The sequence below is a fragment of the Dipodomys merriami genome, unplaced genomic scaffold (genome assembly GCF_024711535.1).
Source record: "Dipodomys merriami isolate MVZ:Mamm:240054 unplaced genomic scaffold, mDipMer1.0.p SCAF_268, whole genome shotgun sequence".
In the NCBI taxonomy this organism is placed as follows: domain Eukaryota; kingdom Metazoa; phylum Chordata; class Mammalia; order Rodentia; family Heteromyidae; genus Dipodomys; species Dipodomys merriami.
The window spans coordinates 1,518,768-1,528,758 of record NW_027204137.1 but is presented as its reverse complement, the minus strand read 5'-3'; the positions used below and the strand labels follow the sequence as shown (position 1 = coordinate 1,528,758).

The following is a 9,991-nucleotide window of genomic DNA, read 5'->3' as shown; positions in this document are numbered from 1 at the left end:
GTAATTTTCCCTCATCCTTCTCTGCCCCCTTCTTAGGTTCCTGTCCTCCTCTTTCTGACTTCAGATGGTGCCCTTCCTCCACACCAACCTTGCCTTTAGCTCCCTATCAGCATCTACAATGAGTCGAAAATTGCCAGTGGCCTGTGTTCCATATTTTCTCTGGGGCACAAGTCTGGCTGTCCAAATATTTGGCCGCCTCCAGCAGATTCTGGTACAGCAGTGCCAGCTGGCATAGGTCTCTCATGCCTCAGATGGAGGGCCTCAGTCATATGATGTCCTGTCCTTTTCCTCAGCTGGGCTTCTGACATCCCTCTCAACAGGCTGGCAGTGGAGTGGGGAATGGGGGTTTGCTGGTGGGTCTGGCCAACTCAAGCTTGACAGCTGACTGAAGGCCACCCGAGCAAGGAGGATCCAGGGCTACATGGGAGGTGAGACCAAGGTGGCTTGGAAATATTGGTCGGTGTCTAGGTAATGTAAATGTACTTTATCACAGGAAAGTCTATCTTCTGGCCCCAGCTTGGCCTTCTAGACAATTTCGGATGCCCAGAATACAGAGGCACAGACTTTAGATTCCAGGGCCAGGGAGCTGGGAGATGAGAGAATCAATGTTCTGGCGTATTAGTCTTTACCTGGCTATGCCCCTCCCCCCTTGTGTATGTTCACTTCTTAACCCAGTGTTGGCCACACACTGGCCACATGTGGCAGTACTGTGGAAGTGGCAGAAGTGGAGGTGAGATCTAGGATGACCAAAATCTGGATTTATGGCCTGCGGGGCTGGCAAAGTGTGTCTTAAAAAAATCTTTGAGCTGTAACTCTGGGCCTAGGCACTGTCCCTGAGCTTCCTTTGCTCAAAGGTAGCATTCTACCACTTGAAACACAGCTGAACTTTCATCTTTTTTAGTAGTTTGGTGGACATAAGTGTCTCATGGACTTTCCTGCCTGGGATGGCTTCAAGCTGCCATCCTAAGAGCTCAGTAGCTAGAATTGCTGGCACCTGCTAATGATGTTAGTCTCTGTGTGTGTGTGTGTGTGTGTGTGTGTGTGTGTGTGTGTGTGTGTGTGTGTGTTTACCGGGACAAGAACTCAGAGCCTAGATGTTATCCTTTAGCTTGTTTACACTAGGTTCGTGCGGTACCACTTGAACTACAGTAGCTCAACTTCCCAGCTTTTTGGTGATTCATTGGAGGTAAGATACTGCCCAGGATAGCTTTGAATCTTGATTGATCCTCAGGTCTCAGTCTTGAGTAGCTAGGATGACAGGCTTGATCCACCTTCGCCCAGCTGATAATGGCCTTTCTCAACATTGGATTTTGAGCTTCTGAAATCTTCTTTATTTTTTCTGTGCCTATACTGGGGCTTGAATTCAGGGTCTAAGCTCTGGTCTCTTAATATTTTCCCTCAAGGCTGGTACTCTACCAATTGAGCCACAGCTCCATTTCTGGCTTTTGGTGGTTCATTGGCAAGAAGAGTCTCACTAACTTTCTTCCCCTGAGCTGGCTTTGAACCACGATCTCTGATTTCAATCTCTTGAGCAGCTAGGATTTACAAGGGTTGAGTTACTGGTGGCACTGGGTAGAAGCTTTTCTTAAGCAAGTGTTCTTCCCTGCGTTTGCCCTGATTCCTCCATGCAAAGGAGGCCTTAGGGTCAATGGCTGTGAAAAATAGGCTTTCAGCCACAGGAAATGGCTGGGGTCCATGGTGAAAAATCAAGCTAATCTTCCCCTGGGCCCCATTCTGGACCCTACCCTCTGCCCTACCTGTGACTCAAGTACAAACCTTGACCCAGCCTTGAGTGTTCAGCCATACTTGCCTGAAGACACAGAGCCTTCATTCCTCCCACACCACCTGCTCTACACCAAACCTCAGGACCTTTGCCCATGCTGTGTACCTTCTGCCTGAGGCTCTCTGTCCTGTTCCACATCTTAGAACTCCTGTGGAATTTTGGCACTAGTTATATCACCTCCTGGAGCAAGCCCTTCCTTCCATTCTCTCTCTTTTTAAAAAATATTGAGTTCCTAGAGATGGAACTTGGTAGACTGACTGGCAAATGCTCTATATTGGTGTGTGTGTGTGTGTGTGTGTGTGTGTGTGTGTGTGTGTGTATGTGTGTGTGTGTGTGTGCCATTCCTGGGGTTGAAATTCATGGCCTGGATGCTATTCCTGAGTTTTTATGCTCAAGGCTAGCACTCTACTACGTGGAACACAGCTCTACTTCTGGCTTTTGGGGTGTTTAATTGGAGAAAAGATTCTCATATAGACTTTCCTGCCTGCACTGTCTTGCAATTATAATCCTCAGATTTCAGCCTCCAGAGTAGCTAAGAGTATAGGGGTGAGCCATCAGCACCTGCCATCTCCCTCTTACCTATAACCTCGGCCCTCCTCTGAGTCCCAGAAGAGTATGTCTCACCAAGCTCACATGTTTTTGCTAATCTTGGGCTTGAACTAAGGGTCTGGGATTAAGCCACAGTGCCACTTTTGGCTTTTTCTGTTTATGTAGTACTGAGGAATTGAACCTCGAGCTTCATGCTCTCTAGGTAAGCACTTTACCACTAAGCCACATTCACAGCCCAAGGCTCACCTAACAGGATCTAGGAGGGTGGGATTTCAGCACAGAAATCGCTGGCCATTTTATATCTTTGCCAGGATTTGGGACCAGCCTGAGACTCGGCAATGAGGAATGGTGAATGAGTGGTAGCCACCAGGCCTCACAGATCTAGGCTCACATCCTACAGAGGGATAGGAAATATGGAGCCAGAACCTTCCACAACTCATACAGCCTAGCAACTGTGGTCTCCCTGGAGGTAGTGGCTGGCTGCTAGATGTCCCAATGAAATACCTCAGCCAGAATGTAATGCATCTGTTGCATACACCAGCCCAGGCAAGCCTTCGGGGTTTCACTTATTAAATACCAGAGAAGGATGCTTTGTTCAAGCTACTGGCTCATACTTAGTACTCTCTGAGGGCTTTTCCCAGCTTGCCCAGGTTAGGGGTCTGGGCATGGGCAGCCTGCTGAAAGCCCGTCGTCCATACATCTACACACAGAGACATGGAGTTACTGAATTCTTTTATTTCTTTGGCAGGTCCGAGGTTGAAATAGGAGACTAAGCCCTATCCCTGATCTCCTTTTGCTCAAGGGTAGAGCTCTGCCCTTGAGGTACAGGCCCAACCCATGGGCATATTTTCCTGTGATCTCTTAGAATTAAGAGTGTCTAGGACTTTCCTGCCCTGGCTGAATTCAAATTGGCATTCTCTACACCTCAGCCTCCTGAGGAGCTAGCATTAAATACAGGAGCCACTGACACCTGGCTTTCTTTTCTTCTTGTTCTTTTTAAAATCATGACAATCTGAAATCCTCACAGTGTTATTCCAATTGTTTACATTTGAAATAAATTATCTAGGCCTGGAGTTAGAATGCCAGGACTGCCACTCACAAATGGAGGGAGATCCTGACAAACTCATTCCTATTTATGTGAATGCTAATGGAATATTATCAAAGTAATCAAAGTAATAATTAAATTTGCAGTTAATTCATGATTCTATTTTAGAATGCCACAGAAAAATTATTGAACTTAAATCTTCCATTCTAACACCATGGTATGATTCCTCTAATGGAAGGATATTGACGAATTTTTAATTAATGCTTTCATAAGTATTCAGCCATTATATTTCATTAAATGGAGAAATAACTTAAACTAATAATTGGTAACTATATATATATATATATATATATATATATATAATTTAATGATATCCTCTATATATTGGGCACTATTGTGGCTTGATCACAGGTCCTCAGAATTTCCTGGCAGCTCAGTTTTCCAGAGGATGGTGAGCCAAGACTGTGACCCCATTTATGGATTGGGCATTCTAGGCCATGAGTTGAAATCTCAGCATGGCCAAAAATTTATTCATGGAGTAAGAAGCCACTTTTGACACATTTTTTTTCCTGAAAAATATCCTGGGTTTCAGTATGATATATAATCTATATGCAAATATATCCTGTGTGATAGGATGTAATAAATGAAATGTTATGTGTATTATAATACTAAAGAAATAAGTGTAATAAACGTCATACTCACTAAACCCATGCATGTAAATAAATCTCATATATGAATATTATTATTTCATTTTGAGGCTTCTATTCAGGCCCTGGGAACTGGTCTAAAATTTCTTGTCCTCAAGAACGGTGAGCTTCCCCTTGAACCACAGTGCCACAGAGTTACCCAGACCCTGAGTTCAAATCCCAGGCCTGCCAGAAAAGTGGTGCAAATTTAAAACCAGGGCTTTTTTTCCTTTGGCTAAGCACAGGGCTTGAACTCAGGTCTTGGCATCTCTGTCACAGTTGACCCTTGGTTCCTGGGACCCAAGTTCAAATCTCGGGGTTGGCAAAAAATAAAAAGGAGAAGGATAAAACAGAGAAGTTCAATAACATGGTCTTACATTTTTTCCCCTTTGCATTCTGACAATCCTGGGCTTAAATTAAAAGGCCCAGAAAGTGTACATGATCTTGCGTTTGGCTGGCTATGAGGGAAGCCATAACCGAAACTTCAACTTAGGCCTGGAGGTCGAATCCTGGGACTTCCACTAATGATTGTTGGGAGATTCTAAGAAATGCATGCCAATATACATCCATACAAATGGAATGTTATAAAAGTAACCATTAAATTAGTAGTGTATGAGTATACTATAAAATTATACACAATAATTATACTACTTTGACTAATTTTCAATTAATACCTTGTTATATATTCAACCATGATACTTAAAACTTGAAGGAATAATTTATTTGTCAATAATTACTAGTAATATATGTAATTTCATAATATACAGACAACTTTCTCTTATTTTATACATATGTATACATATATATATATATATATATACGTATATATGTCAATCTATATATTTATTTGTTTATACACTTGTCATTCCTGGGGCTCAGTTGTATAGTGATGGCTTGTACATACAAAGCCCTGGATTCGATTCTCCACTACCACATGCATATAAAAATTCGGAAGTTGTGCTGTCACTCAAGCACTTGAGCACTGGCTTTGAGTGCAAAACCATAGGGACTGTGTCTAGACTCTTACTCAAGACCCAGGACTGGCACCAAAATATGATTGAATGTTGTGAATGCAACTCTATAAGTATAGGACTTCAAATACCTCATCACAGAGCAAGCCATGAGTCTGGTGCTGACAGCTGCCATCTAACCTGACTTAGCCAGAGGTATGCCACTGCAAGCCAGCTCCACAGAACCACATGCTGCTGCCTCGCTCACCCCTGTCATCAAGATATTCGGGGGCTGAGATCTCACACTGATGGGTTTAAAACCCAGCCCTGGCAGGATGTCTGTGAAATTCTGTGCTGTGGCTCAAGCAAAAGTTCATAGGACAGTACCCTCAACATTTTAGTGCAATCCCTATGGCTGACTCCCTCCCCCCCAAAAAAACCCCCACCAATCTCAATGATTAGATGTGAACTTTGTGCAGTTTGTGATGTGTTTCTGAAAAAATGGTGATACTGATGAAAGCACCCAATACTAATGACATCTTGTGGGATACAGCTATGTGATGAGTTCTTCCTGAGGTGCTGGGTCCTTCGTGTGGTGCTGTGTGCTGAGTCCTGCTCAGGATGCTATGTGCTGAGTCCTTCACAGGGTGCAGTGTTCTGAGTCCTGCATTGGGTGCTGGGTGATGAGTCTCACTGGATGTTGTGTGCTGAATACTGTAAAGAGTGTAATGTGTTTTGTCCTTCAAAGGGTGCATTCTTTCATCTTGCCCTTGTAATAGCTCCACAACTTGGATGATTAGGCAGACAAGAATATTGAGGCTCACATATGTCCCCATGGCAGGGACAAAATTATGTATTAATGAAGACTAGTGAGTTGTCTACTGCGGACAATTGTTTTGTTTTGTTTTTTTCTCAGTCATGAACCTTGAACTCAGGGTCTAGGCGCTGATCCTTACCTCTTGGACTCATGGCCAGCACTCCACCACGTGTAGCCAAGGAACCTCTTGCAGCAGAGTGCCACAGCCTAGGGTTGTATCGCCAAGGTCTGTCTTCCTGGCTTCTCAGGAAGCTGAGACCAGAGTATCTGGGTTCCAAACTATCCCAGACACAAAAGGTCCCATGAGACTGTTATCTCCAATTCATCACTAAGAAACGTGAAGTGGAAGCTGGGTGCTTGTGGCTCATGCTGATCATCCTAGCTACTCAGTAGGATGAGATCTGAGGATCATGGTTCAAAGCTAGCCTGGGCAGGAAAGTCCGTGAGACACTTAGCTCCAATGAACCACCAGAAAACCGGTGGCTCAAGTGGTAGAGCACAAGATTAGAGCTGAATTGCTCAGGGACAGCACCCAGAACCAGACTTCAACTCATACAACTGACAACAACAAAAAAGACATAAGCCAATTAACAAACCTGAAGTAGAGGGCTGAGAATGTACCTTAGGGGTAGAGTGCTTTTCATACATGAAACCCTAGGCTTGAATACTCTGGACCAAATCACTAGGAAAAAGCCTGAAATGGCTCTGTGTTTCAAGTAAGAGAGGGCAATCCTTGTACAAGAGAAACTAGATACAGTGCTCATGTCCTGTGTTCAAGCTCCAGGACTAGTGTATGCACATACACACTCCCACGTGCGTTCGCTTACTGACACACAAACACACACAGAAAGTAGAAGTGAAGCTGTGACACAAAATGGGAAGGCAGTAGACTTCTGCTCTGAGATCATGGTCAGCACCCACGCCCTGGGTTTAACCACAAAACTTAGCCTCTCAGGGCCCAACTAGGAGAGGTCAAAGGTTTCAAAACTTGATGCGCTTCACCAGCCCTAGATGACAGGAAATTTTGTGATATCTGAGATGTTCTTGGATTTCCAAAGCTTCCGGAAAGCTAGGAGAGGCATCATAGGCCCATCATCGCAGGTTATGAAACATTTAATTAGGTTAAGTGCCCTAGTTGTTTGCCAGAAGGACTCCTGAATTATATTGAGCCCTGTATCTGAACATCAGAATATAGTCTCACAAAGGCAGTATAAGTGCACAGAACTTGGCCTTCCATGGGAGGTGGCATAAATGAAGGTTTCCTGTCAAAATAGAGCACTTGGGAGAGAGATCGTTTGACTTTCAGAGCCTGCCCACACTCCTCCTCACTAAGTGGCCCAGATAGAGTTGCTTGTTACACAGCTGTACAGGATTAAGGACTTTTGTCTGCCTGTCCAGACAATGAGAAAGACTTCTTCCAGCAGGACTGGGATGCAGAGCAACCTTCAGGCTATACTGGGAGCAGTGAGTGGAGCCCTTGAACATGCAATGTCATAAAAGCATCCTCTGTGTTATGAACTCATAGTTTTGAATACAAATTTCCTCGCTTGGTGCCATTCATCATAGCTACTCTTACTCTGGAGATTCACCTGTAGGAATACATCCATACATAGACCAAGACGTGGAGATACAGGCTCTTTTTGAGGGGGCAGGTCCTGGGGTTGAACTATGAGCCTGTGCGCTGTCCCTGAGCTCCTTTTACACTGGCCGGATTCAAATTCAGATTCTTTACATCATCTCAGCCTCCTGAGGAACTGGGATTACAGTCAGCAGCCACTGGTACCATCTTTCTTTTCTTAATTTTTTTTTTTAATCTGGACAATCTGACTTCTTAGTGGGTCATTCCAATGGTTTGAACTTATAAGAGACTACCCAATGTTCTTTATAGCTGCTTTCTCAGAGAAGGATTTTCTCTCCTCATCTTCCACTCTGGTCACAGGTTGGAAGACAAAAGTGAGAAATGAGTGTCACAGGATTGAGGAGCAAATGTCCACAGGACATGCCAGTTCTGTCACTTAGCATTGAGCTGCAATGAATTTACTGTCTCAGGATGAGAGGACCAAAAGCTGGAACGATCGTCATACTGTCTGCATTGCTCCTTTTGCCTATAAAATGATCTGATAATTATGAGTGCTGTGTGTCTCCAACCTTAACTATCTAGGACACACTACAAGTATCTGCACGTTTCTATTTTTATCTAGTACCTCCTGAGATTTAGATTAAAGGTTTTTGTGGAGTGGCTCCTTGGTAAATCCCTGAGGAAAGCTGCTTGAATCCTCTTCAGGAGATCGCCTTACAAAGCCAGCCCAAGCAGGAAGTCTGTGAAACTCTTATTGCCAATAAACCACCAGAAAACCAGAAGTGGAGTAGTGGCCTAGAAGATAGAGCTCCAGTTTTGGGAGAGAAAGCCTAGCAGGAAACACAAGCCAGACCAGGCAGGAAAGTCTGGGAGTTGCTTAAGTCCAATTAACGACCAGTTGGCTGGAAGTAGAGCTATGGCAGTATTAGAAGCTCAGCCTTGAGCAAAACAGCTGAGGAACACATTGCACCCTGAGTTTAAGCACTGAGATGTCCAAAAAATAAAATTCAAAAAGAGAAGGCCAAGTTTATGTATCAGTGCCCTACTTTCTTACTTGTGTATGTTAATTCTTTGAGTGCAAACAGACTGTATGCAAAGCTTTTGCTTTCATATACTGATTGATTTTTCAGATATGCTTGTTACGCATACTGCATCATTCTTTTTATTTCAGCCCCATCGCTTTGCTCTTCCAGGGTTCCAGGCCTCTCTCCTTATACAATGCACATTGCAGCTCTCAGCAGCCTATAGTTACATTTTATTATGAGGCCAATCCAGGAACAGTCACAAATAAGGCAAGGGAAGAGAAGATCAGCGTTTATAGAAATAACCGGTATTCAGAAAATTACACTTGAGGACACAAACTGTAGCATACTTATGTAAAAACTACCATTAAGAAAAAAAGATGAGGGGGCAGGGAATGTGGATTAGTGAGAGAATGCTTGCCTAGCATGCAAGAAGCCCTGGGTTCTATTCTTCAGTAGTATATACAGAGAAAAAGCCAGAATTGGTGCTGTGGCTCAAGTAGTAGAGTGCTAGAGACAATGCCCAGTCCTTGAGTTCAATCTAAGAAATGTCAAAGAGATATATAGGTAGGTAGGTAGGTAGGCAGGCAGGCAGGCAGATAGATAGATGATAGATAGATAGATAGATAGATAGATAGATAGATAGATAGATAGATAGATAGATAGATAGATAGATAGATAGATAGATAGATAGATAGATAGATAGAAAAATGATACATGAATCTGGTCTTGGATGTCAGGAGGAAAGAAGGGAACAATTCCCAGTCATGAGTCCTTCTGCAGTGTGCCAGGACACCAGCATCGCCTTCACACAACCACAGAGCAGGAAGACTGTCTCTTTTTCACTTCTCAGGCAGAATGAAGGCCCCAGAACCAAGAAGGCAAAGCCAAGTTCTAACTCAGGTGCTTGGAAATAGAAGAGAAACGGCCCTGCCTGACGTTCGACTGGGGATTTGCATTAATGATGTGGAGAATGAAGGAAGGAGAATGGACTGGCAGAGGTAGAAGAAGGGCCTTCAAATCTGACAGATGTAGAGTAAAAAATCCACTCCCTAAGAACAGAGAGCATGGTTTTTCTACTCTGTTCCTGCCCTCTCTCTCACTAAACTGACTCTCAATTGGTAACCTAAAGATAGCCTGAGGCTCCCTTCACCTAAAGGAGGAAGGTTATGCATCGTTTGAAGAGGCTGAGAAAGCCTGACCGTGGTGTAACTGTAACAAATATTTCAGGTTTCCCCTCATTGCTGGATGTGTCTGGAATGAATATAATGAAGTGGTTTGCAGCTCACTTCCCTGTTGAGTGTGTATCTTCTGCCTCCTAATCCTACAAGCCTAGGTCTCTCCACCTAGCCTGGCTTTTGATACTGTTTTCTGTCCTTTAAATACAGTGTTACACTGGAGTTCTCCCTGCTAACAGGGCTAGGGCTTGAATCCTGAGAATTTCATTTGAACCTTGGATGGGTCAATGATGTTTCTTTCCTTCTTCTATAGCACAAGAATTCTAATAACATTTAGAGTTCAAGTAATTTCTCATCACCAAAGGAAACATAAGTAACTATT

The 9,991-nt window shown here is 43.7% G+C and overlaps 1 long non-coding RNA gene across 1 annotated transcript in view; it reads left to right on the top strand.

Annotated features, from left to right (window-relative positions):
- The first annotated feature begins 333 nt into the window (after nt 1-333).
- Nucleotides 334-9,991, top strand: part of LOC138837246 (uncharacterized) — an 82,881-nt gene continuing 73,223 nt past the window's right edge. Inside the window, exon 1 of the long non-coding RNA XR_011375279.1 lies at nt 334-428. This is a non-coding gene — a long non-coding RNA (uncharacterized lncRNA). The remainder of the gene's footprint in view (nt 429-9,991) is intronic.